The 27937-nt window shown below is 35.9% G+C and overlaps 1 protein-coding gene across 6 annotated transcripts in view; it reads right to left on the bottom strand.

Annotated features, from left to right (window-relative positions):
• The window catches only part of LOC5565217 (protein Fe65 homolog), a 300368-nt gene that overhangs the window by 231135 nt on the left and 41296 nt on the right, over positions 1–27937 (bottom strand). Inside the window, exon 1 of one of the 6 annotated variants that reach the window (XM_021851271.1) lies at positions 18937–18954. The exons of 2 other annotated variants lie outside the window; for them this stretch is intronic. The gene's annotated coding sequence lies outside the window, so the exon portion shown is untranslated. Of the gene's footprint in view, positions 1–18037; positions 18336–18358; positions 18409–18936; positions 18955–27937 lie in introns of those variants that run through there. 3 more of the 6 variants (XM_021851268.1, XM_021851273.1, XM_021851269.1) reach the window with 3 other exon arrangements.

Here is a 27937-nt window from a genome sequence, read left to right as displayed (position 1 = left end):
CCTCTCTCGTAAAAATAATGGGTAATTAATGCTCATGCTAGTTTGGTGCCATCATAACCTCCATTGTTTGTGTTTTCCCTCGCTGCTATCCGGAATTAATGAAAAGTTGATATTCAATGTGGAAATCACCGAGTATATAGTTCAATACTGCCTCTAAAATGGAAACTAGTAAACTAACCATCAACACATATATCCAGGGAGTGAAATTATCGGTCACGGCGATAATCATAAACCTATCACTCAAGACGATTTTTCGGAGGAAAGAGACGTGCGATAATATCCTACCCGTCCAGCACTGCGAGAGTGTGCTCTCACGAGATCTGCAGCAGGGAATTTATATTATCACCAGCAACGAGAACTACTCTTGTTTCGTCGTTTCGAGTGTCTTTCGCTTCCGCATGTAGCTTTTATATACCAAATTTCTCTCTCCCTTTGTTCAGCTGGCGTGGTCAAATGGTTATGGTTTGCGCACGCTCTGACAACGTTTTTGCTCATGGTCATGGGTTCGAATCCCGTCGGTGGCAAACATTTTTGTAATTTACCTTGTGATAATTATCGCGATAAGTTTAGAGTCGATAAAGTTGGATCAGAGCATATGATCGGTCCGATCTTGGCTTTTCGTCAGTACATTGATCAACAATTATAGCAGTTCACGAAATCTGTTTCTCGCAGATAAAGGCGGCAACGAATTGTCGGGTTGCTTGAAAAATGCCTATTTCCGCGATAATTTCATTCACTGCATATATCAGACACGTAAGTAATGCCAGTATTTTCTTTTGGAATGACGATCTACACAATCTGGTTGTTTGTTTCAGACATTTCAACATCCCTTTGGAAGCGTATTATAGTCCTAGAATATTATTATTTCCTCTAGCGGACTCGGACACGGACAGCTGCATACCCGTGGAATAAGTTGTCTCTAAGTGGCCGGCTCCATGGAGAATGTTTTGGCGCAGACAAAGTGAACCAGCATCTTCAATAGCAGGGCCCAGTGTGTTTGGGAACTTCCAGGAAGAGAAACGATTCATATAATTTGTATATTTTATTATGAATGATGAATATATTACATTGTGTTATCAATAGTGCTCTATACTTTTTCCTGACCTTTTCCTTGAATCTTGAAAAAGCTCAATCTGCGGCAGCATTCATAAAAAAGGAGGTTTTATTACCCATTTTATGTTTTGAAAACCAAGAGTGAAAAATACCCATTATTTGAAGTTCGAAGAGGATACTCTTCAATGTTTAAAGCGACTTTACTCTTTTAATGATTTAAACCATTTTTCGCGAAAATGGGTACATGGAACTCATTTAAAGGGTACTTTAATGTTAGCGTGTAATAAAAACCGCGATCGCTTAGTTGTGTTTGATCCTTCGACCTTGACGCTTGCTCCTGCATGGGCCGGTGATGAGGGCAGGATCAAACATGTCGCGTGTCGGTCGAGTGAAAGTGAAAAAGTGCCGCGTTCGATTATTCCTTTTTGATCTTTCAACGTTGACGCTTGCTCCTGGGCAGTGCGTCAAGAAAGCCCGAGCAGTCGTCAGTTGTTTTCCCTCTCGGGTCGCGCGCCTATTTTCTCTGAGTGCTTTTATATAGCCGAGCAAACGAGTGAGGCTGAAAGTGGTTTGTTGCTACTCAAGGATGACGGATCAATTGGTGAGCTCGTTTCATGCTACTATTTATAATTTATAAAATATGTATGACTGCACCTTTAATCGTAACAACGGTGAGACGTAAATATGATTTTTCAACAAACTTTGAAAGGTTCGTCACTGTGAGTGTCGACATAAACTCTGATTCATAAATTATTTATGTCTGATTTTTTTTTTTTTCAAAGCTCCTTTTTTACCTTTATTTTTGTAATTAAAAAAAATGAATGGTTCGACACTACAAGTGTAGACTTGCGAAAGGTTCACTTTATTCAACAAACTTTGAAAGGTTCGTCACCTCAAGTGTCGGCATAATTTTTCTCTGCATAGCTATTGTTCATATCAAATGAAAATATTATATTTACATATAAGCATGTTTATATCTCACAAACAATTATTTATCATGGTCTAATCGCTTATCAAAGTGAATCCTGTGACCCAACGATCCTCCCCATTAACAAACATCCCTCCCAGTAAACTTTGTGGAGATGCAAAGGCAAACACGGTCTCCAAATAGCAAAGGTTAACATTCCTTCCCCCAATCCCACCTGACTGCAAGGACGTGGCCGGCGCCGTTATTGACCTTGTATAAATAGAGGCACTGAATTATGCACACTGAAGAAGATTATGGCCAATCCCAGCCGAACTTCTAGTTGATTCTTTGTGCATTTTCACTGACTCCGGTCAATCACGGAATAGCAACCATTGATATGTGTAGTCAGTCTAAGCTAAGTTGCTCAAACTCGGCAGGTTAGCCGCAATACGATAAATCATAATCAAAAAGTAAGCTTCTGATCTTCAAACAAATTTTCAGATCGGCCATGTTGTATGCGAATCCAATATGGACTAGTTTTTGTAATACAGGAAGAAGATCTTCCTGCAGAGCTAGAGGATTCAAAATAAAATGTGGAAAAAAATGTTGAAGCTCCCTCCCTGGTATAGTAGTACTAATGAGCTACATAGAATATCCAATGTTGAAACATTGGAACAAATGTTCAATAAAACTATTAATAAATTTAGACAAAACTCGTTGCAATCTCCAATTGCCACGTTTAATGCGTTGTATATTTAGGTTAAGGTGATTATAAAACGAAGCCAAACTTTGAATTTTCAGGAGCACAAGACTGGAGAACCAGTCAACAGTTCGCGAACCTGTCAATCAAATTGCTTGCTTGCTGGTGGTGATCAATGGGATAAATTTTCAACGCGGAGCGCTGTTTGGTTCTCAAGTCTTGTGCTTTTGAAAATTTGAGGTGTGGCTTCGTTCTAAAATCACCTTAAGTTAGGTTAATTTAATTAAAATCGTTTTTTCACTTATAAACAAGTAAAATCAACTCACTTTTTCATAAACTCTGCACTGTTACGTCAAATGGAATGTAATAACGTTTTGATTCGAATCCCGGACAGCTTCAAATTCCGGACACTCTACTTTGTATGGGAAAGATTTCACTCGAAATGTTTCAAATTGCGCCGTCAAAAAGTTCCCAATTTGAAAGATGATTTTTATAAACATTTTACATGGCAATCCATGAAAATTTACAATGTTCAACTAGTTTTGACGTCTTTCTAACGGCTTAGTGCCTTTAATTAATGATTCATCTATTCTGATTGTGTTTTTCGAGAGCTGTCCGGAGTTCGAATCAAAGTGTCCGGAATATGAAGCGAAAGTGTGGTTGTGTCCGGAATAAAAATCATGAAGTGGCCAAACATTTTTATTGATTAAAGTGAATCAAAGATGTGGAATCCGAATTTCCACCCACCTTTCAAAATTTAAGTGTTTGCAAGGCCTGATTACGCTAAATTTTTGTACAGAATGATTCAATTTATATGTGCTGCTAATCACTGCTGTACTTCACTGAAGCCCACGGTGTCTTTGTGGAGCAACTTTATTACAAAAAAAATAGGTAAGTCTGAAATTTCAAGCTAAAAACAATTAGACTTTGCTCTTTCATTTGCGACCAAAATCAAAATAATCGGTCGGGGGGTCCAGAACATTTTTTTTTATTTTGTGTGAAGTATTCATGGATATGTGTTTTTGTACCGACACACATTACGTTGAACATAGATACGGGACAAGCTGCAAGATCAAACCATTTGAACACCTTGGTTTGGAAGGTAAAGTTGTTCTTGCTCAAAAGAGCTGTAATAAGCATATATGACATATGATATACGCATAATTGCAAAACTGTCTCAAACGTCATTTTAGTTATTGTCCACGAAAAACCTTGAAAATCGTACTTAAATTGGTCATAATGATGTAAGAAGTTATTAGGAAATATTTTTAATAGGTGAAGATGCATCGATATTAAACCTCGAATTTTCAAGAGCTTGTTTGTAGATTTGTATCTTGAGAACCTGACAACCTTTTGCGTTGAACATTTTATTGATTAGTCGCCACCAGCGAGTGACCAGTGAGTTACCGGTTGTCTGCTTCTTTAGACTTGTGCTTTTGAAAATTCGAGGTTTGGCTTCTATGTATATTCACCCTTAAAACCATTGATAACTGAGTGTGTAGCTCGTTGATAAACGGACCAAAATAAAAACTGTCACCGCTGGGAGACAGAGGAGGATCTTCTCTTCGTCGTAGCATTGTGAAATAAAGTGTAAATCCATTCGTTTGCTCAGTAATAACAAGCTATGGCTTTTAGGACGAGATCATAAATTATGCGAGATTTCTCTTTTTACTCGTAGGGGATTGTACACAAATTATGTCACGCTAAATTTCAATTTTTTCGACCCCCTGCCCCCCTTTGTCACACTTTCTGTATGAGTCCTCCGATAATTTTGTAAGGATTGTCACGCATGGCCCCTCCCCATCCTTGAAGCGTGACGTAATTTGTGCATGACCCCTAGATACAAAAGTGACTTATCCGCCTTTCAAACAACACAATTTCAGATATTCGAATTAACTAGTATCACAGGCTTCGCATGTGATAAACCTTGTTATAAGGCATGTAATATACTTGCCCCATGGTGCTGAAAAATACGCTAATATGGATGGTATTTGAGAAGTTTCAAATCTTATATTTTTTTATGTTATTTTCTTAGTGGCACAGTGCTTATGAAAAGATCAGAAACTAACATCATGAGGCTAAAATGAGTTTGGGATTGTTGTACTTGTTTGCAGTACTATAACCCTATATTAACCTCTCTACCGGCAGCTTCATTTTTTCAAAATATTCAAATCGCGATAACTTTTTTGTTTCTCAATATTTTTGAAAAAAATTTCCACAAATTCTCAAAAAAACTCTCTTATTTTCAGAATCTGTATCGGTTTTGAGAATTGGTCATCTATATTCGGAGATATTCCAAAATTCCTTGGGGGACCGACGCATAGCCATAACTCTCGTAATTATCGCTGGCTACAGATTTTTTCTCATATTCGGTTATTCGCTTTTCAAAACTAAACTTTGATGAAAGTCTATTGTGAAGAAATTAAACAAATCGGTGTAACAGTTTTTGAGCAATAAGCTTTTATGTTGTTGGTACCACTCTAGCCGTAACGAGATCTTGAAAACTTCTTAAAACATCATATTGAAATTTTATATGGGAAGTGCCGGTCCCCCAAGGAACACCGAAATATTTTTAAAACCAGTTGACCAATGGTCAATACCGACATAGATTCCAAAAGTAGAAGAGTTTTTTGAGAAGTTGTGAAAAAATATTGGAAAAATATAGAGAAACAAAAAAGTTATCGCGATTCAAATATATTTTTGTGCTGAAAAAATGAGGCTGCCGGTAGAGGGGTTAAGCTAAATAATAGCAAACAATCTCATGAATATCTCTTCTGCTATCTGTCGAATTGAATTTCTCTCATATGCAAATGTCTTTATTATGGTTTGAAGAATGAGCTTTTACAATGGGATAATAAGTTTGTACTTACATTACAGTACAAGCGTGTTTGGAACATACCTCAAAATTTCTTCATAGTAATTTCCATATAAACCTACATTGTCTTTGGGCCAACTTAAATCACCACCTAGAAAACTGCGAATTTCACAGAACACTATATTTATAGTAAGGATAGTAAGGAACATATGTGAGATTGAATTCTCAAACATTTTTTATTTTGAACCGCCCTAATGTACACAAACACATAGATAGGCAAATTCAAACAAATGTGCAAGTCTCTCGAAATCAAACAAAAAAAAAAAAATTACTCTGGACCCCCCGACCGATTATTTTGGTTTTAGCAGCAAATGAACGCGAGAAACCTAGACTTTATTGTGGAGAAGTTTCAGACTTACCTATTTTTTTGTAATAAACTTGTTCTACGAAACACACCGTGAAGCCTAAAGTGTCCGTAATATGAATCAAAACGGTATGTTGTTAACAAAATATCAATTAAAGCTTAATTTATTTTTACCAAATTAGGATGAAAGTGATGCCATTTTTAATGATTACTAAGTTAGGATGATAGATATGAATATCATATTTGACCATGCATCGGAAACCTAGTGTCATCTTCACCCTACTGTCAGCTTATCCTTAGTAAACTTTGTCAAAACCTCAGGCTTATTCTTAGCTACAATAACATTTCGAACAAGAATGTTTGTAGAGTAATGAGGACTCACGCATGTTCCTTCAATGCCGGCAATGGACAATCTTTGAAAAGTAAGTTCATTTAGAGATCTCTTATCCATTTATATGACATGTGTCAAGTTTAGCCTAGGCCGGAATTCAAGTCCTTTAACTAACTATCTTCAAGATCAAAGTAGTTGATCCAGAGACATTTACCGGCAAAAAGGACTATATACTTGGATGAAAATTAATGACGCACCTCGAAAAAGTGATCTGTCTGCGCTATTGTACGACATACATTGTTGTAATAATTCAAAGTTATCTGTTAAATAATATACTTCAGGAAAATTCCAAGAACTCCTTATACGATAAACTACCTGTCAGAGCTGGTGTCAGCATTCTGAGACCGGTATCATACAATATTTACAGCTCTGACTGACCTGTGTTACATCTGGAATTCTAAAAATCTTTGTTTGCATATGACACATAGATCTCCACCAAAGGACTAAACTTCTCACTTAATAACTTTGGATGTGCTCTCCAAACATTGAGCTGAGGAGCAAATAATGACAACAACAAAGAGATGAAAGTTTCAATATCAAAACCAACTGCTGCCTGCAATGAACACGTTTTTTGGGAAATCAATCATTAAAATCGGCCCAATATAAAAAGAGCTAGGTACTCGCAAAATAAAACGTTAAATAAACTCTCAACAAGCTTCTCAAAACGCGCCTCATAAGAAACAGCAGCAAACAAATATATTATATCTTATTTTACAGCACAGCATGCGGCTTACGCCAGAGATACACCTCCCAACCGATTAGAGTCATTACTTGTTTGGTTTTATGGGCAAAGCCACATCCGACCACCAAACGATGTTTTCCTAACGGTTGTGAAATAATTTTCCGTCCTTCGGTTCAATGCGTTTTCGGCACTGTGCTCGCGCAAAGGATTTCGTCGTAAATTCCGAGGGACGCACACTGGCGCACGTTCATACAAAGGTAGGAGAAACCCTGTAAAAGGTCCCAAATCGATTGGAATTGATCATTTATAAACTTTATTCGATACCATGTCGAATAAAGTTTATAAATTACCAATATTCTTGTGTTATTTTGCACGGAAAATCATTATTATTAATTCAAATGTAATATAAATTTATAGTACCTATATTCACGTCAAGATGTGGGGCCTTCCTTAGCCGGTTCAGGATTTTTCGTAATGGAAATTTCCAAGACTTTCCTGGGCATAGAGTATCATTGTACGTGCCACACTATATACGAATGCGAAAATGGCAACTTTGGCAAAGAAAGCTCTCAGTTAAAACTGTGGAAGTGCTCATAAGAACACTAAGCTATGAATCAGGCTCTGTCTCAATGAGGACCTTAATGCCAAGAAGAAGAAGAAGATTTACGTCAAGTGCAAGTTTGATGTAAGGAAGGTGATTTGTGGGTGATGAATTTAATTTGATCAAATTTTGATGACCTTTCCTTATTTAAAAAGCTACCACAAATCGAAACCGAACAATATAACATTTTTGGGAAATAGTCACTCAATAGTATAAAACCTTTGAAAATATTAACAGACGATTTTGAGAACATGATTTCTTGAGGTTCTGTCCAGCCATGCGCCACTGTGCAACGGTGTTAAATCGGAACCACTGCGGGTTTTGGAGACGCGCATTCCAATATCAACATCGATTGCGAGGGACACGGCGGCGATTGCTGCTCCTTCATGAAGGACGAAACCGGAGAGAAGTGATTCGTGACGACCCAAGGGACACAGAGAAAAATACAGCGCAGAAGTGGGTTATATTTGGAAACTGTGAGTCATACATTCGTCCTTCGGACGACGGATAATTTATTCAGACATACCGCTGAAATGACGCTCATGACGTGCTCTTCAGGGGTATCCAGATTCAAGTGGAAATTTGCTCTGATGGGAACGGGCTGAAGTTTAACCGATAAAGGGACAGGTTCGGTGGAAACTCTCCGGTCTTGCGAAATATGGCTGTCATCCTCAAACAACCAGAACGACAGACGGTTGTCTACGGATCGCGAGAGCGAGAAAATTTATATCGAGTTAAGCTGACACGCAGGGACGAGGAAGTATGAGCTATTGCATATTAATGAAGGAATCTGAGTGTATTCGGGTTAGTTTCAAATTTGCATAATACAATGTAAGGGATTTGGATAATGGTATAACTTTGGAGAACATATTTTCTAGCAATGAGCTGGATGAATTGATTTGAAGAACTCAGGAAAATAAGGATAAATGTATGTCAAAATTCATCACAATTTAGATTTCTCATCTACTTCTTTCAAATTTTAAATGGTGAAAAAAATAGATGAATGGACATGGTTAACATTTTGTACAGTGTATACTAAATGGCAACCAAATGCTGGAAGTGTCAAAGTTTTTTTTCTTTTGTTTAGAGAGACTTTACCCAGAAGGGGCATTTGTCTCTATGTGTCAAAGTATTCAAGACATTTATGTGTTGTCATAAACTTCCGCAGAGTTGGCCTTCCGGAAACATTCCTAATCTTACGTAAAAAAAAAGTAATCGAAAATTGAGTTTCCCACAGAAACAACCTTTTCTGATTGCTCAACACAATAGATCACCACGATTTCAGCAAGAGTTTTTGAAAACAATGGAAAACCAGCAGAACATTATGGTTTTGGTAAAACCTCTCCTACTTAAGAATCCAACAAAACATTAAGATCTCAGTAGGCACTATAATAGTTTTCAGGATACATCAAGATTGTAGGCAGTAATCTAGCTCAAGGCTTCCCAAACGATGATCTTCGGACCCTTAGGGGGCCGTGAGGAGTCCTCAGAAAGTCCATGAAGCCATTGTAATCGCTTACCTCGTTTGCTTTGCAAAATATCATCTATTAACTGGGTTCAGATCAGATTTTTATTATCAAATATTTTTCAATTTGACTTTTTTTTAATTAAACAATTACAGATGAAATACATGGAAAGTCGTTTTGGCAAAAAGAGATTATCAGCCAAATTTCTCCTCACCGGCCTGCACGCTTTTTTATTGAAACTTTACTATCGTTCCTTAGATTAGTGTTGGAAATATCTCAAATTCCCATTTTGCAAGTTGGAGATTATTCACGTAAGAATTGTTGTTTACGCAACTTAACAGTTCTAAATCATTAATGTTGCAGAATTAATTGACGTAAATAACTACATTAGGTTTTGATTGGTATTATGATAGAACCGTTATTTTTGGCATGGTTTAGTGATTTTACACGACAAGCTCAAGTGTGAGATTCATTTGGCAAAACTTTAATGATTTCTCTCTTGTGGAAAAGCTCATTGATTAAAATTTGAGAGTTTGTCTGCCAACACTCCCTAGAGGTGCCCATAGGATATTTCTGGCATGTTATCATTTCAATCCTAATTAAATTTTGCCCGTTTCCTGGCTATATTATCGAAAATTTTCTAGGAACTTCGTTAGAAAAGAGATTGTAAAGATTTTTGCGAAGATTCCTGACGAATATCTGCCAAGGATTTGATTTAAAAGAAATCCAGACAATTTTTTTAAGAAATCGTTTTCTAATGAAAAAGTCGTTGGTAGGCTCCAATAAGCAAGTTTTTAATATTTAAAACAGCTTGCATGGGTGATACCTAATCCAGCTTACTAAAATTTGTCGCAAAGGCTGGTGGAACTCTTGGAAATCCCTTATGAAATCTTTCAAATCAGGTCAACATTGTTTGGGATGGCTCTCGAAGAAATCTTTATCCAGAGAATATTTTTAAAAACGATTTAGTTCTTAAACCTGAATGTTTGTTAGGTCTTGGGAGTATACTTTTTAGAAGTCCTTTACCGACCTCTTGAAAAGATTATAAATATACTCCTAACAATATTCTTAGTGGACTCAGTGAAATCTTGACTGAATTTTTGCATTTCATGTGATGGATTACAGACGTAGCTTATGAAAGGCTTTCATAAACTTACATTTTGAGAACACTTCTTATTAGCGGGCTACAAGATGTTTGTAATCCTTCAAAAAGGGTCGCAGCTTCAAAAAGGTTGGGAACCACTGATCCAGTTGTATAAATAGAATATTGTTTGATCAGAAAACAGAGTTTTTGAAAAAATGCAGTGTACCTACTTATGATTTCATCAAGTTGTTTCCTATCATATTTCCTTACAAAATTTTACTTAAGTTTGAACAGGATCCTAAGAATATGATAATTTTTTTACCAGCTCTTTGAATGAAAATTTTGCCAAAAATCGTGCAATTAATTCAAAATCTCGATAGGAATCTTTTCAGGAACTCCAGATTTTCTCCACAAATATTTTTCACAATTACCCCAGAAAGTTTTTTGCTTTATTTCAAAAATTACTGCTGTAATTCCACGAATATTTCCTAGAGAAATTCCAGGAATCAAACCTTCAACGACTTTATTTTTAAGAACAATAGTAGATATTTTTAGGGAATCCAACAGTAGTCAATTAACTCTAACTCGATATTAAAGGGACTATCAGATTTGAAAAATTGGAATCGACTTGAAGGCATTTGCTAAAATTTTTTTTTTTTTGACAATGACTATAAAAAAGCAAACTACATTTCTGACGAAATTTCTTCTTAAACCGTGTTGAATTAGGTTGAACCATCTGATATTTGCTGCTAGATATCATGACATGATTATAATTTACAGGACAGATCATATAGCAGGTTAAAGTTTCTCAAATAAAGACAACTAACTAACTATCATATAGCAGGACTGGCAGCGACTGAGTGCCTTGAAAATAGGAACTTGCAGAATCCTACAGGAAACAAAAAAGATACTGAAAATAGACCAAACAGGAAACCAAAAAAAACGAAATCTAAAACGAGCCAGGAAATAAGAGTTTGACAGAATCAAACCACACATTTATCTAAGATCCAAGACTTGTTTAGGAAATGCCTTGTGACTTTACGACAAGTGTTACTTACTCGCTTAACTGTAATGTGTTTTTCAATTATGTTCTCGAGGAAAATAAATTCAGGTTTTGACATAAAGATTCAGACATTACTCATAAGTTGTCTTCAGGAGTCCATTGATTATTTTTTCCACTAAGAATTCCTTTGGAAAAATTCCTCCAAGAATTTTGCTTTTGGATTCCTCAAGAACTTCAACTGGAAGAAAAGCCAAGAAGTAACCTTAGAGATCATAAGGAATTCCTTCAAAAAATTAAATTTTATTCAAGAAAGTTCTAAATCCTCCAAGATCGTATCCAGTGTTTCTTCCATCGATTTTCTTGGGACATCTTCTAAGATTTCCGCTTAGAACATCTTCTAAAAATCAACCGATTGGAATCCGGTTCCTATTCTTAGCACTTAAGATTCACTTCGCCAGTGCCAGTGGGGGATTCCGAATGATACCGTGCTCATATTTGGGTACAATATTCGTAACATTGAACTACTTCTGATTGCAAAGTTTCCGACAATTCGACCGAGAAACCCCCATACCAAAATTAATCATGGAAGGGCCCAAGTTGCTTTGCACCCTATTGTCTCCAAAGATGCCTCCAGAGATTTATTAGGATTTCTTATAAAGCAGTCTTTCCGAATTGCCTCAAAATTGCAACTAGAAATTTATATAAGGATTCCTCCTCATTCATCTTAAACTTTTTTTTTTCAAAGATGGCTTCAAAATTTTTCTTCCAGGCGTTCTTCCATGAATGTCTTCAGGGAAATAACGGTTTTCTTTTAGAAGTTGGAAGAGAAATCTTCGAAAAAAAATCCATGAGGTATTCTTGTAAAAAAAACCGAAAGGCTCTGATGAAACTTGCGTTTGTTCTAAAGTCGCTTTAGATGAACAAGGATCTCTAAAGAAACTCATAGACTCTTGAAGAAGTTTTAGATAGATTCATGGATAAATTGCAGAGTTCATTGAAAAAAAAGCTAGATCTTAAGACGATATTCCTCAGAATTTTCTGAAACAATTCCTCGAGAAATGTGTTTAAATCTGAAAAAAAAATGCTGGTATGGAACCTTTTTAAGATTCTATGAGGATTTTTAAAGAAGCTCTTTGAGAAATGTTTACAATAACTGCAGAAGTGATTCTTAGATGAAATGCAAGAGAAATTTCTGGAAAATTTTCTTCAGTAGCTATATGATAAACCTCAGCTTGAATTTATTGTGGAATTCCTTGTGGAGCTCTTAATAGACTTCCTCGAATTCCTCAAGGTATTTTGGATTTTTGGGAGTAAGCGTGGATGAATTCTTTAAGGAAACATGAACAGGCAGAAGAATTTTCGCAGATTTTTTTGAAAAAATAAAGATGAATCTATTTTTTTATCATAAGCTCCGAAATTAACCTTTGTGGATTATCTCGATAGAAATGCTGTAGGACTCTCAGAAGATCAACTAGAGTAACCAAAATTCGGTTGAAAAATATCTGAAAAAAAATATCTGAAGGAAAAAAATATCTCTGGATAAAAATAGGCAAAGTAATACCTGAGTAAAGCCATGCTGAAGGTGTCTGGGTTCGATTCCCGGTCGGTCCAGGATCTTTTCGTAATGGAAATTTCCTAGACTTCCCTAGGCATAGAGTATCATCGTACCTGCCACACGGAATATGAATGCGAAAATGGCAACTTAGGCAAAGAAAGCTCTAAGTTAATAACTGTGGAAGTGCTCATAAGAACACTACGCTGAGTAGCAGGCTCTGTCCCAATGGGGACGTTAATGCCAAGAAGAAGAAGAATACCTGAGGAAATTACTGGAGGTAGTATCTTTGGAGTGCTCAGGGATTTCCTGGAACAAATTCCGGCGAAGTTCCTCTATAGACACCTTCACGTTAATGCTTCCAGTTTTGCCCTTTGAAGGAAGCACCACACTAGACAATGGACTAGCATACAACGCCCAGTGGTACAGTCGGAGAACATTCCTCACGAAAAGTTTTCCTCTATGCTTAGTGGGATGCTTCCCTTGAAAAATCGCTGAAATAAATTCTGCGAGATTTGGTAGAGGAATCTAGAAGAATTCTCGCCTAGCTGTTCAAAAGCACATATGTAACGCAATGAGAGATTATCTCGCTCTCTTTCGATTATGATTGCACTATCTAAAGCTATACTAGAGCTTTCGGGAAGTTTTTCACTATGTTTTTTGATTCATGCATTAAACAATTTGAATTCGGTGATGGGTCCAAACTCGTTGGGGTACTTAGAGTTTTTTAAACGAAAATAATGGAGAAGAATGCAAGAAACTTTATCAAAAACATTTAAAAAATCAATGAAACCTTGATCTATTTGACAAAATATATCACCTGTTTCAATTTGAAAAGTATTGTGGCCATTTAGGGAATATGGTCACCGGATATCGGTTCCGGCAGAGAACCGAGGGGTCACTTCCAGAATATCATGCACTGATACCTTTCGACGGCTCAAAATTCATGATTTCGTCCCAGATAGCCATAGCGGTAAACGCGCAGCTATTCAGCATGACCAAGCTGAGGGTCGTGGGTTCGAATCCCGCTGGTCGAGGATCTTTTCGTAAAGGAAATTTTCTCGATTTCCAGGGCATAGAGTATCTTCGTACCTGCCACACGATATACACATGCAAAAATGGTCAATCGGCAAAGAAAGCTCTCAGTTAATAACTATGGAAGTGCTCATAAGAACACTAATCTGAGAAGCAGGCTTTGTCCCAATTGGAACGTAACGCCAGAAAAAAGAAGAAGATGATTAAATATGTTTTCTTGAATAGTAAAGTGGTACTGACCATTTTCAGACAGTCGGTGTAAGGTTACAATAGGGCTCCAAATGGTTGATTTTGGAACCTCTTCTGCTGTTGTCGAATGATGACTTGAATTTTATGATTTTTCATATTAAAATCAATTGACATAATAACATATATTTCGTTTTATTTCTGGTGTTAAGTCCCACAAGATCGGAGCCAGTTTCTAAGCTTACTATTTCACGAGTAATTTCCCATTACTCGAGCTTCCTTCAAAAATTTACGTTTCTTTGCATGTGCATGCAATAGTCTCCAAACTGAATCAGGAGATACATTTTGTCAAAAAGTAAATTGATCTCATGGTTGTAGAAAAAAATGTACATATAAGGTTTTTTTTAATTTCCCAATCATATTATATTTAAAAATACACTAGGTACCCCGCCAAATCCGAAACTATGTCCTAAACAGTCATAGATTTTAAAATTATTAATCCATGCATCAAAATTATAACTCATTTGTGATTTTTCCTGAAAATCTTTTAAAAATTTGATCAAAACAATAGCAAAGATAAAGAATTTTGAAACTTTGATGTCAAAATTCAGTACTGTAGAGGTTAAAGTGGCTTAATTGATTGAAGAGAAGTAAACAAAGAGAACCTCTCATTGTTTAATAGGTATTTTCGAAAGGTTATGCGAGAATTTCTTTGATTGAAAATGTTGTGGAAAAACATAAAGTTAGTGCAGTCCCACATTGAAAAATAAAGGCAGAAAAGTCTTCATATGAACTTTCAACCCAAAAAGCGAATGCAAATCGTGTATAGTATTCATTTTTTACTGATCAATAGAAGCATAAGGAGTTAGCTATGTGTTGGTGCTTAATGAATTTGGTATGCTGAAATGTACTAAAATATTATGAACATTTGTACGAGAACACAAACTTCATACTTGTTTTTTTTATATGAGTCAGTTATGCTTTTATGCACAGTAACCAATCAATGGTAATTGTCGAGCATACCAGCTAACTAACATGGCCAACGGACGATCCCAAAAATTAAAAACAACAATGCTTTGCTTTTTCAATTCTGTAGCAATTTATACAAAACTCTTAGACGAAGATGGAGGTTTAACGGCTACCGCTTCTGCTCCATAAGCAGAAGATCATGGGTTAAATTCCAGACTTGTTCTTTTCAAATTACTAACAAATGTCGATGAAAATCTGACATGTTAAGAAAGAAAAGAGAAAAAATGGTTTTTGTTTATGCTAATATATTCTGTGGCACAGCTCCCATGACATAATGTAAAAAATATATTGAAAAATACATTTAACAAGCATTTGAAAGCAAGTACAAAAATCGAAATAAGTCGATATTAGGGACCTCTTTTTTTGATTCTTTTTTTTCTATACGTTAATGGTAGTATCGAAGAATAGGAACGAATAAAAAAAAATGTTTGATTGGAAAAGTTTCTTTGCATTTTTATGAAGTAACGTAAGCAAAAAATGGTACTGAATAAAATTACAGCTGTATATGACAGAGCTTCAAAAGTTGATTATACAAAAGTGACTTTCTAAAACCGACCTTTTTCCAACAATTGAGCTTTCTTAGAGCAATAATTTATTATTTTGAAGTCCGTTTCACGTGCTGTATGAAGTAAACATATTTTCCGATAGAATAAGCACAGACAAACAGACGTCACACTCTCATCATTGTCCATCGACCACCTTTTTAACGGTCGATTCAAAAATATGGTAGGTGGCCAATCCGCCACCCGCAGCGCTCGCATCGTTTTTGTTCGCGTTTGACGTTTTCACAGCCATCTGTTGGCCCGTCGGCCAAATACACTAATTCTAGCATTGGGCGTACATGTCCTCGTGACTATGATTTGGATCGAGATTTGTTCTAAGTGTTATGTCTGTTTGTCTGTGGAATAAGCTTTTCACCCTATTTTGTTTGATAAAAACTTCGTTCAATACAAACCTTAGAATCTTCAGAAAACTCTTCAAAATTGTAATTTTGTGCAATATTTTATTTTCTATGCTTTATAAACCTTGTTGTATTTATATTAAGACTAAGTATTATTCAATATTATTTTAGTTGCTCCAATACTTGATGACGTGATGAAGATTTGCGTGAAAAAAGATAAACTATGCTCTGAGATATACCATTTTGAATGTTTGCGACTACTTTTCGATACATTCCTTACCTTCCCGCATGAACTGGCGTAGATGCAGGGGTATATCCGATCTACTGTGGGCCATTTTCAATGCATCATCGATTCCTCCCCTTTCCCCTCATTGGTCTGCATTCTGACTGGCAGGCGCCATTGTTGCCTAAAGTAAGAAGATCAGCAAAAAATACACTAAGGGTGTCAGTTAGTCCCAAGCAGTCATCTGGTTGGTTCCTCGTGAAATTGCAGCTGATCTGGCAATACTGGAGTAACCACCACGGGCAGCCAATCAAGCTCAATTTGGCAAAACTCTTCTATGCAGAAACTCTTCAAAAATTACTCTTATTTTTGTTTCCAAAACAGGAAAAGGAAAAACTGGTCTATTTACAAATCTTATAACGCTGAAGGTGGGTATCCTTACATTGTTAGAATTCATACGAAGTTTGAAGAATATTCATACATAATTGCTTAATATTGTAATACCTCTGGCAATAAAATGTGTTAAATATATTTACTTGACTTGATGTTACCAAAAAGTAGATCAAGTTATCTGTCTAATAAAAGGTATGAATACTTTTCAATCAGTTTATAGGCTTCTTATGTTCTAGTCATAACATTTAAACTAAATCTATGTAAATCCAATATTTAGAAAAATACATCAAAATATTACAGCAACTTAATATCTATTTGAAACTTTTCCATAAAATCCTTTGCACAATAGTCAACAACATTCATCAGAAATCGTTCTACGCTTTATTCTGATATGATGCCCTTGAAAACAGCCTTTGCCGAAATTCCTCTGGGAAGCACCATCTCATTTGTCTGCCCAAATAGACGCTAATAAAATTTAGGATGCCTACGCCGTATGGCGTCACGTCACGTCCCTCTCTTCCTACAGATGCCCAAGATGTAACAACGATGGCTGTGTGATGATAAAACTTGAGACGTCGTCGTTAAGTTACTGCTATCTATCGTTGTTGAACGGTGGACAAATAGAACTTCGTCTATGTGCTTGACAGTGGCTCATAGAAAAATGGGTTTCTTTCTAAGAAGCAATTTTGCTATATCTGCTCTCGGGAAAAAAAACGGAGTATCCCTTTGAGAAATCATCAGTTCGTCACGTTATAGCAGAGCAGGGAAAATAATGTAAGAAACAAGAAGGCAGAACAAATGGAAGCGCATCGAAGCCGTTATCCTTGAACTGTAAGTAGTAAAAGTCGAACCGACAAAAAAAACGCAAGACGCGTGTTGCCGATATTCTCGTCGGAAGAGATGCACGCACACGCACCGCCTTCGCACCGCACGACACACGCAACAGAAGAATTTTCCTTGATGTTGGTGTGGGTAAATGTTCAGAGCTTGGTACGGTTGACGTTTAGATAGGCAAGAAGAAAATATTCCGAAAAACGAAGCTAAGAATCCAAAGTTTATGAGAAAATGAAACAAACATTACATAAGCATGGTAGTGGTTTTTGCCAGGTGAGTTACACAATTTACAAATGATCTTCATTTTGAGAATTCTCGTTGGGTTATGCTTGCACTACTGACAGAAAATAAGTTTTTCGCTGGAGATAGAAGTTGTTTGCTCGAGGAATGTTTTTCCTGCTTTTGGCAAATTGGATTTTAATTATTAATTCCATCGGCGTTGAGACGAAAAACAAGTTTTTTTTCTGTAGTTGGGAATCTAATCAGCTTTTCTCGAGTTTTCCCATAATGTCTTTACTTTTCATTGTCTTCTTGTACTTCTTTCCTGTCTAGAGGCTTTATACTTCGGTTTTCGTTTTCTTCTCTCAGGTTTTTATCTTCTCACACATAACCGTTCCTCCGGCCGGCACTCAGATTTTTACACGGTGGCTCTGAAGCCAGTTATGATTGCTTCACGTTAATACATCTCCATCTATCGCAAACATTTGCGTCGTATCCCAGCAACACCAATGATTCACCGTTTCAGTAAGATTCCACTACAATTTTCAATTACACCAGATCCTTTAGAACGTCGTTCATGCCACTTGTTTCACACTTACAGATTGCAATGATGAGCTCTCTTTACAAATCATCTCCAAGCAACTAATTGCAAGGAATGTTCATCACATTATTCCACATGAAGCACCCTTTTTTCTAATTACATAACAACTTCACAAAACAGCAAAACCAATTTTCTATGACCTCATAAGACCCCGCATGAAAAATCCTACACTGCTTCAAAACCAGCATTTGCTTGGCATCGTGCGTCCTCTTGTTCTTATCCTCCCACAATGGAAAGCGCACCAGACAGGAAGGGTGCGAAGTAAACCCATTGGGGGAAGATAGCTAGCTATAGGTAAGCACACTTCTACGGATCGTACCCACGCTCAGCAACACTGCGACCGACACGAAAGCTGACGTCCTTTTGATTCCGATTGCATACTTCGAGGCAAACTCCACCCGTGCGGACGAACCGAGGAGCAAATTTTCCACTCACCGATTACCGAACTCATGGCTACGGGTATTTGTAAGTTCCCGGTCGGTCACGATTCCGAACTGGAGGACATGCGCATTGCTTTGGCTGAGTGACGTCATGTGTACGTGAACGAGAGAAAGTGTTGAGCTATTTTCGAAAATGATGAATATTTCAAATCCATTCCCGGATCACCAAACTTGCACTGCAAATCATTTAACTAATTAGCTATTGCTAAGGGCTTTCAAATTTTTAATGTCGATTTAGTTGTACAGAAGAAACATAGAATGTGTACTACATGACACCACTCAGAAGAGCTGTATGAAAATCTGAGCTCTCTCAATTCTCTCATCTCATTTTGTGGTATACTAACTTATGTCAATTGAGTTTGAAGGATCTACTCTATTCAAGATAAATTAACTGCATAATGTCACATGAACATGCATCCTGTGCAATTCAAATTTGAAAATATATTTTTGGGATTACCAAACTCAGAACCACACTCAAATTTCCACAAACTTTTCCACCAGACAGGAAGCCTTAAAACTCAAGAGAAAAACTTCTCCAACTCACTACTAGTAGGTATTGGTTATAGCCAAACGCGTTACACGCGTTGCACAGTGGCCGCACGTCATACAAATGTTGGCTCCAAAAGTCCAGTCTCACTAAAATCGTTAAAAAGACTTTCATTGACAAAACATAATTTCTAAGAAAATTTGATGGAAAAGGTCGATAAAGCAGAAAATCGGTATTTTGGGTAGGTATATTTAACACTAGGGGGCCGGATCCTATTCTTGGCAGTTTTGATTCACTTCGGCAGTGGGGTTTTTCGAAAGCTACGGAGCTTAAGTTGGCCACAAAATGCGTCGTACTAATGCGCTTCTTATTGCAAAGTTTCAGACAATTTGGCCGAGAAAACCCCCGCATGCCAAAGTGAACCATGGAAGTGCCCAAGTGGTTCTGCACCCTATCGATTTGAAGAAATAAAACATGATTTCGTTATTTTGATTAATAAAAACTGTATCAACATAAAAATATATTGAAATTAATTACTTGGCAATTACTCTCCCTAACTCGATATTACTTATCTCGACATCGAGTTAGTGAACCATAGTAAAAGTTGGTCATCATGACTACCTCGATGGGCTCTTGAAGTGGCACGGGAAGTGGGTAGGATAGGTAGGAAATGTACTATGCACAAATAAACCTGGGTAGGACAACCAAAGGATTTGTGCATGACCCTCAAAAAATTCTGGCTCGTGTGAAGAACGATTGAGAATATATATAGTGCAAATCTTGGGAAACTAACTGTAAGAATTGTTACAAGAAATGTCTTTAATTGTTGAAAAAAAACTAATACAGCAATCCTCTAGAGCATTTCTGAATGAATCAAAGGATGTTTTCTTGAAAATATCAAAAACCAGCCATGTGTATGTTCTGAAACAAATTTCCGTGAGTATTCCTGGAAGTAAATCAAGAGAAGTTTTTTGCACATCCATAGAGAATTATAAGAAGATTCTTGAAGAATCAATAAGTTATGAATTAATCTAAGATCACTTTTGATATCTATCAAAGCATTGATTAACCTCTTGATGATTTGCAAAACAATTCCTATAAAACTCCCAGAGTATCAAGTAGTTCTTGGCTGAACCAAATTGCCGTAGGAATTCGTGGATGTAGTACTTATCTAATTCTTCATCAAATTCCCACTGACATTTTCCGGTCTCAATTTTAATGCAAGTCTCTACTTTAATGGAAGGTCTCTAGAGTCTTTATTTTGATCAAATTGGTCTCCAAAATCTCTTTTCAGAAAAAAAAAACTCGGCATTTCCTAAGGCATTGAAGTATCCTAAGTAAAATACTTTTTGAAATTCCCTAGGAATATTCGTGTAAAAATTCCTCGGGAAATATTAGCTACAAATACACCTTTATACATTTTCGAAGTAATATTAAAACTTACCTAAAATAATATTTTATGAGATTCATGAAAATACACATACAGTAATACGAGCAGTAATAATTGTCGTAATATCACGAGGAATTCTCAAAAAAAAGTCTCAGATCTTGTAGAAATATCTGCTCTGATGGTATAAAGGATCAAAATCTAAATCTTATTTACTGGCTCCAATTAGGTTTCGTTTTGTTTTCTTGCTTCCTGTTTGGTCTCTTTTCGGCCTCATTTTTATTCCTTTTAGGTATCTTTTTTTCAGGCAACAGGTCTTAATAACATATTTTAAGGTACTCAATCTCAGCCTTGTAAAAACGGAAAGCTTTCTTAGTTTTGTGGTTACCTTTGTGTTTGAGCCCCTTATATATAGTAACTTTCAATTTTCAGTAGCAGGATCCATAGGATTAAAATTTTTCTTAACTCCACTGTGCACAAAATATTTACCAACATTTGTCTCTATTACACAGTGAAACACACAAAATATAAACAAGATTCTGACTTCAGTTCTTTCTTTCAGCACAAAATTTGAATTTACGCCTTTTTAATTTTTAGCTAGATTTTTCCTTACTAGGATTATTTATCATCAACTATTGGAAATTCTTCGATGCAAGCTTCAGAGGAAATGTTATTTACACTAAAATGCACATCTTTTGAGAAGATATGCTCATTTTTGCGTAGTATATTAGTGCAAAAATCCATACAAAAACAGAATCGGGTGTATTGTACACAAATAGGTAGACAACCCTCGCTCTAGCGCGGTGCTGGACAAAATAAGGGTTTATGAATTTTGTATTCAATTAATGTTGCACAATCAATTCTTCATAACTCGATATTGAGGGGCCGTATCAGATCAGGGCGCATCGATTTATAAACACAAAACCAGTGCAAATGCGATCCTGGGGACCATCTAGTATTCATGAAAATTATTTTTTTCAAATCCGTTGTATATCAGCCTACTTTTTAATAATTGGTCAACATAATGGCCTACTTTTCCTACCAGAAGAAATAGTGCTGAAAAGTGCTACTTTAAGCACTAATAACGGTATCGAAAAGTAGCACTTTTCAGCACTGTTTTGGGAGTTGTGCTTGCCTCTGGTTCTACATCCGTTTGAAAATCCTAATTAAGTTGAATTCGGATCGTCCAACGGATATAGAGTCAGAAGCTAGTTGACTGTGATGGATTCTGAGTTGGAGTGGGATTGTCTTGTGGACGTAGCGATTGTTCACTTTCGCAAAAGCCGGCAGGTTTATCCGTGGTCCGTTCAGCCAACGCAAAACGAAATAATAATTTCGATGTTGTGGAAAATTGTATGCAGCGTCTTACCTGGTTAGTAATTGAAAATGGAATCGGCAATGGAAGTGTGAAAATAGCTAAGTGACAGTCATTCCACAGCCTACCTGTTCCTACGCATGGAAGCTCATGTGGATTTTCTTTAAATATGTTTATGCTCGAGCTATAATCCAACTATAAGGCCATTTTTTGTAATTGCAAACAATGTACATAATTACATACATAATTTATCGAATTACTCTGTGTTTCTTAATAACTTTGTCAACAAGCTATCGATTTTATATCCATTGGACGATTCGTATCCGTAGGTGAGCCATTCTGATTTGGAATCGGTTCGTCCAGTGAACGTAGAGGTGGTAGTAAAATCGGTCTCAAAATTACCGGAACTTTGTACACAAACTGTATAGGAAGTTTAGAAATGAGAACTAACTGTACCTACAACACAGATAAAAACATCATGCGGCGTCTTACCTGGTACAAATTAAGAATATATATCAATTTGAGTTTAAGTGAAGCGAGAAAATTTGTGACATTTATGTTCATGGACATAGATACCCGACAAGTGGATTACAACAGAATTGCAACAGATTTTGTTACTCAGTTAGCGCGTTTTTTATAACAAAATATGTTATAATTTGGGTTGGTCAGTAGTTAAAATAACAAAAATTATAACACAATTTGCTCTACACTAAACAAAATTGAAACAAAATAAGTTATAATTTGAACAAAAATGTTACTCATTATGTTTCAAATCAAACAAAAATATAACTCATTTTGTTATTTATCGTAACAAAATTTGTTATAAGCAAACACCTTCAATTTTTCAACAACAAATTGTGTTATAATTATGTTTTAAATTGAAACAAATTTAAAACAGCTTTTGTTATTATAATCGATTTTGTTTTAATTAGGGAAAGTGTACCAGTTATGGCCATAGTGGTTCCCTATTTGGCCATATGCAAAATATGGATAACTTTTACATTTTCAATCTTTCTGAATGTTTTAACATCAAGATTTATCCTTTATCTTGCTGCTAAAACACAAAAGATTTTTCAAAATTTGAAGGCATTCAAGATATCACGTATGGTGAAATAAGGAACCACTATGGCTATAACTGGTACACCTACCCTATGTTACAATTTCTTCCATGAACTCAAAAGGCTTCTAACCAGAATGAAACAAAATTTGTTATTTATAAAAAATCTTGATATTATTGTGCTACAATTTAGTTATAATCCACTAGTTGGGTACTACTGTATCACAGCTTATCTGATTGAAGATATAGAGTCGATACTACGCATGGATGTCCATGTGGATTCTCTCCTACATTTTGTTTGTGCTCCTAGAAACAATGTAACTTATACGGCATTTTTCGTAATAAGGTTGTAATAATGCTGTATGCAACTCGTTTTTTCAGTATGTACGACTCTTGCTAAAAAAAATCATCATTTTGCAACTTGTTAAATAAATAACTATTTTACAATGATTCTCTAACGCGTTATCGAGATACAGAATATCGAGTAAGGAACAGGAGATTGTATTTCATAGCAATTTCAGCTTTTTAGAGATTTTGGCAATTAAGTGTTGCTTTTCTCTTGAACGGCAAGTATGAATTTATGCATGAAGGCTGCATTAAATTTGTATTGAAGAGTTAGAACATCCATGCTATTTCTGATTTGATATTGAAAGATCAACATATGACTTTTTATTGGATTCAGTTTTGGGTAAACATTGATTCAACTTCATTACAGTCAATATTGCATGAATATTCATTTGAAAAAAAAATTGTTCATGTTGGGTACCTCATAATTTCAAAAACATCAAAATAAAGCTGATGTTAATTAGTCAATGATTTTTTTGTTCCATGTCATACATCATTTTTTACGACCAAACAGCTAGTTGTATGAACGATTATATGCATGAATTGACGTAAACACTAGATCACAGTCGAGCCACTGTGAGCTGTCGTATACCAGTACCAGCATACGTAAATTCGTCCTTCGTAAAGCTTTCCGATCCGACTATGAGGACGAGGACGTATTGCACGACAGCAACGACGACGAGACGACCAACTGTGTGTGGTGAAATTGTATTTGTTCAATTTTTGTTTCTCCTTTCCCCTCATTCCAGTCGCTTGTGCAGTGTCCGTATGGCACCACCCCCTATCAGCACGACATCCTCAACCCTCTTTGGCATTTTCCTGCACCGCAAAAATCACTTGTTTTCGACGCCTGAGTCAGTCAGTCTTAGAGCTATAGCAGATGTTCAGTATGGATTGTGCGCTTTCCACATGCTGAAGGGTTCTAACCTGCTTTGTAATGTGGGGCAGTTTTTTTTCTATTTTGAAATACTACCAGTTTTGACATGACTTGTCACTTTATCAAATATGGTAATGTTTTAGGAGATAGACAATTCTCCCAGTGAATGTGGAACTGGCTCACCACTGATTGTTCCTCTTGGCTCCAGTGTAATATTTGGCCCACTTGACTTCTAATGTAGTCTGATGTTCCCAAGTATATTCCAGCAATGAGATAATTTCATCAGTTCATTTTATGTATTCAACGCTATCAGCATGTTGCATTTCTGAAGATAGCTGAAATGTAGGTGGATGGGACATTTCAATACTTTTAAGCGTAATTCGCAAAACTGACATATGTAATATGAATGAGGTGCCTTCCTCAAAATACTACCAATTTGTATAAGAATCTGATTTATGCAATATTTGCATTATGCTAAGCTTCCATATGTAAATCTTCTTTGAAACGTTTTTATGGAAGCGTAATAAGCATAGTTACGTAAGATTAATGCTGTTTTGCTTTTTGTTCAAATTCATGACCGAGCCGTCGATACATCCATGTGCACTATTTTTGACAGAGTATTCCGCGTATAAAGCCCCAAACACAATGTGAACGGCAGCACGGTACAACGGCAAAACAGCAAGCCCATCTTGATCCACCTTCTAATTATCAAGTCCATGTTGAATCTAATTTAGTCGATATTGATCAAAACATTAAAATGAATTCAAATCGGTGTTGCCGTTCAGCCGAACTTGCCGTAACGCCGTTTCATTGTGTTAGACCCTTAATCGTGTAAACCAAGCAATTTCACTTTCAAGATGCAAGAAAGCATGCAATATTGGCCAATGTTAGATGCAAGATCTTGAAATGTTCCATTTTCACTCAATAGTCTATTTTTACGAGACGTTTTTGAACAGCGGATCACTCATTTTATGAATGAAAATTTGACAGGAGGCAGTGTAATAACGTGTGAAAGTAACAGCAATATCATCAGTGTTGCCGTTTCGTAAAATGGACTATTGCAAGCTGAATGCAATAGGCCTATTCACAAGATGATTCCAATCAGCTGATTCGGAAATGACAGGCTCGTGTATGCACCGCTCTTCGGCAGATGTAAACAAATGCGTACACGGAGCTTATTTATCGTTGAATATGAAGTTATAACTCGTTTTACATGGCAATAATAAAAGTTTATTTGCCATATAAACTTAATATTTTTTGGATGTGTGGTAAAATTTTTCCTAAAGAACATTCAGTTTTCAGTATTATCATTTAGGATCATACTATTTAGGATTAAATTCCTTCTGAAACTTACAAGCTTCAAGAAATCCACCATCTACTCTTGCAGATGTAGTTTCCATAATTTTCACCGGCAAAATCGCATTTACTTCGAATTTTGTTTCTAAAAATTTTCGCAACTTTTCATTTATTTTTTTTTTTTTCAAACTAATATTTTTGAACTTCCCTGTGAAATGTTTGCAGAAAATAATTTCAACCTACATCCAGCCAAAATATTTTTCACATGCAAAAACCACTCTAAAATGTGCATAACATTTTTGTTTCCGAATGGATATTGTTGAAATTTTCTAGGACTTCCCGAAAAACTCTTCTAGTTCATGGTTTATGGTGATACTGTTAACGTGGTTGCTGAGTTATTCCGGATTGTGTTGGGGTACCAAAATTGGCCAAATAATCCATTCATCAGATATCTCAAGATCTAGAGGAGCTAGAAGGTTGGTGTCTTCGGCACTTAGATTTTTTACTGCCGGATAGCACTTGCTCTACTGAACAACTTTGCGGAAGATACAAACTTTCTAGCTGATAAAGATCTTGAGATATGGAAAATTGAAGAAAATTTGTTTCTAACCCCACCTAGCGGATATATTCTCAACTAGTTTTGTTATTGCTAGATAGCCCTACAAAAAAAGATAAACAACTTCGTCCGAGACACCAACCTTCTAGCTCATCAGGATCTTGAGATATCTGTTGAAGGGATTATTAGACCAATTTTGGTACCGTCGGACGGGGCTACTTTGGACACTCACCTTTTGTATTTATTAGCAGCGTAAATGTTAATCTGAGCAATTTTGTGTCTTCAGCACTTTTATTAACCAATATATGCTCTACCACTAGGCATGATTTTTTCTTGGAACAACATCAACAATAACAGGATAAACAAGAAAACATTTCAAAAAAGCCCGAATAAATATTCACAAGGTATAAAACATTGGCTATACAAACATTGTTTGAATTTTACCCATGTCGTGGAAACTTATTGGGAGCATCACAAAACTGTCGAATCGTCATGTTTCATGAAAATCTTGTGATTTGTTTTGCTTAAAATTGTTGTTTTATTAAAATAATTGATCAAAGGTCTTATTTTTGCGACTTTTATTTTATTATAATGTTTTGGTTTGTGTATTTTACAACTTAAAAAACAAATAAAATAAATGTTTGTAAAAGTGAATAGACATAAAACACATGTATTTCAATACGTACCAATGTCAAATTCATAACATAATCTCTAAAAAACTATTTTTCGTCATATTACATGAATTCGTAGTACAGAACAGTTGCATCCTTCAAATGCCTAAATTAAACTACTCTTAAGCCAGCTCTAAACTGCTAATAAGCTAAACGCATATTACAAAAGCAAACTTACTTCTTTACGATCTTGCTAAACTTTACTTCATAGATTGCGTTTTTAATGAAAATTACTTACTGGTATTAAATTAGTTACCGGTATTAATGTGATCCTTCAACATATCGTTCATATAACAGTAAGAATAGAAAAAAAAGAGTTTTTGTACATAACTCATTTATCATCGCAGTACCTAGTAGTTACGTCGTTCGTTTATGTCAACTTGAAAATCGAGCATTCGTAACTGATAGTTCCTTTTAAGAGGAAGTTAAAAATTTAAATTTCTTACTGCAAACTGAGAATAGTGAATGGCATGCTTCGTTGAAATTTGTTATATACAGTAATGACCCGATTTTGTCAGCCCCTTTTTGCGGAGAGCTTTTTGCTCCCACGGTTTGAATTTCAAATTTTCTCCAAATCTTATTCAACTCAGTCAAAGTTATTTTAAATATGCATAAAATAGTGAAGAAAGAATTATGATAACTTGTTTTCTTTTTGAGGGAGAGCTGAAAAAAGTTTTGAAAAAGGGGCTGACAAAATCGGGTCATTACTGTATGTGTAATTGATTCTAGCTTTGCAATTTTCTACATTAAGCTTATCAATGAAAAACGTTCCATAACATCACAGTGGACGACAATTTATTGAATCAGTTTGAAAGTTATAAGGAAAAATCATTTCATTAGCAAATTGTGAAAAATGTCCAAAGTAGCCCCTTTTTTGTCTTGAAGGACACACTTTTTTCGCTATTCAAACATTTTTGTTATTCCTTGATGGATTTGCCTCATATTTTGCACATTTGTTGCGTACATATACAACTTAAATATAGGCAAAAATTATCAACATCTCTCCATAATTCTAAGAGTTACAAATCCTCAAAGTTAAAGAATGTGGAAATAATGTCAAAAGAAGCCCCGTTTGACGGTACCCAAGACAATACGGAATAACAACGGAACCACTGGGACCAAATTCCCAAGTTTTCTGGACCATGCATATACACATTTAGTATGTTTTTTGCATTTGAAAAGTATGTTGGCTGTATTAGGGTTAGTATCATTCAAAACATTAAGTTTTTATTAACATTTTGTTAACTATAAATTACATTTTATTTGCCATAGCAGTTTAGAATGTTTAACGGTGAGTGGAATTCACCTGTTTATAAGAGAAAAAAAGGTTAGATTCGTAGATGATATCGATTTCATTGGAAGCGATACAGAGCAGTTGAAAATGTCTTCGGACCTCTGAAAAAGGAGACAGCGAGGATAGGTCTGAACTTCTGTTCTACCAGAACGATGTACATGATTGCAGGTAGA

This window comes from Aedes aegypti, chromosome 3, assembly GCF_002204515.2.
Source record: "Aedes aegypti strain LVP_AGWG chromosome 3, AaegL5.0 Primary Assembly, whole genome shotgun sequence".
Classification (NCBI taxonomy): domain Eukaryota; kingdom Metazoa; phylum Arthropoda; class Insecta; order Diptera; family Culicidae; genus Aedes; species Aedes aegypti.
The sequence above is the reverse complement of the archived record's forward strand: the minus strand, read 5'-3'. Positions and strand labels throughout refer to the sequence as shown.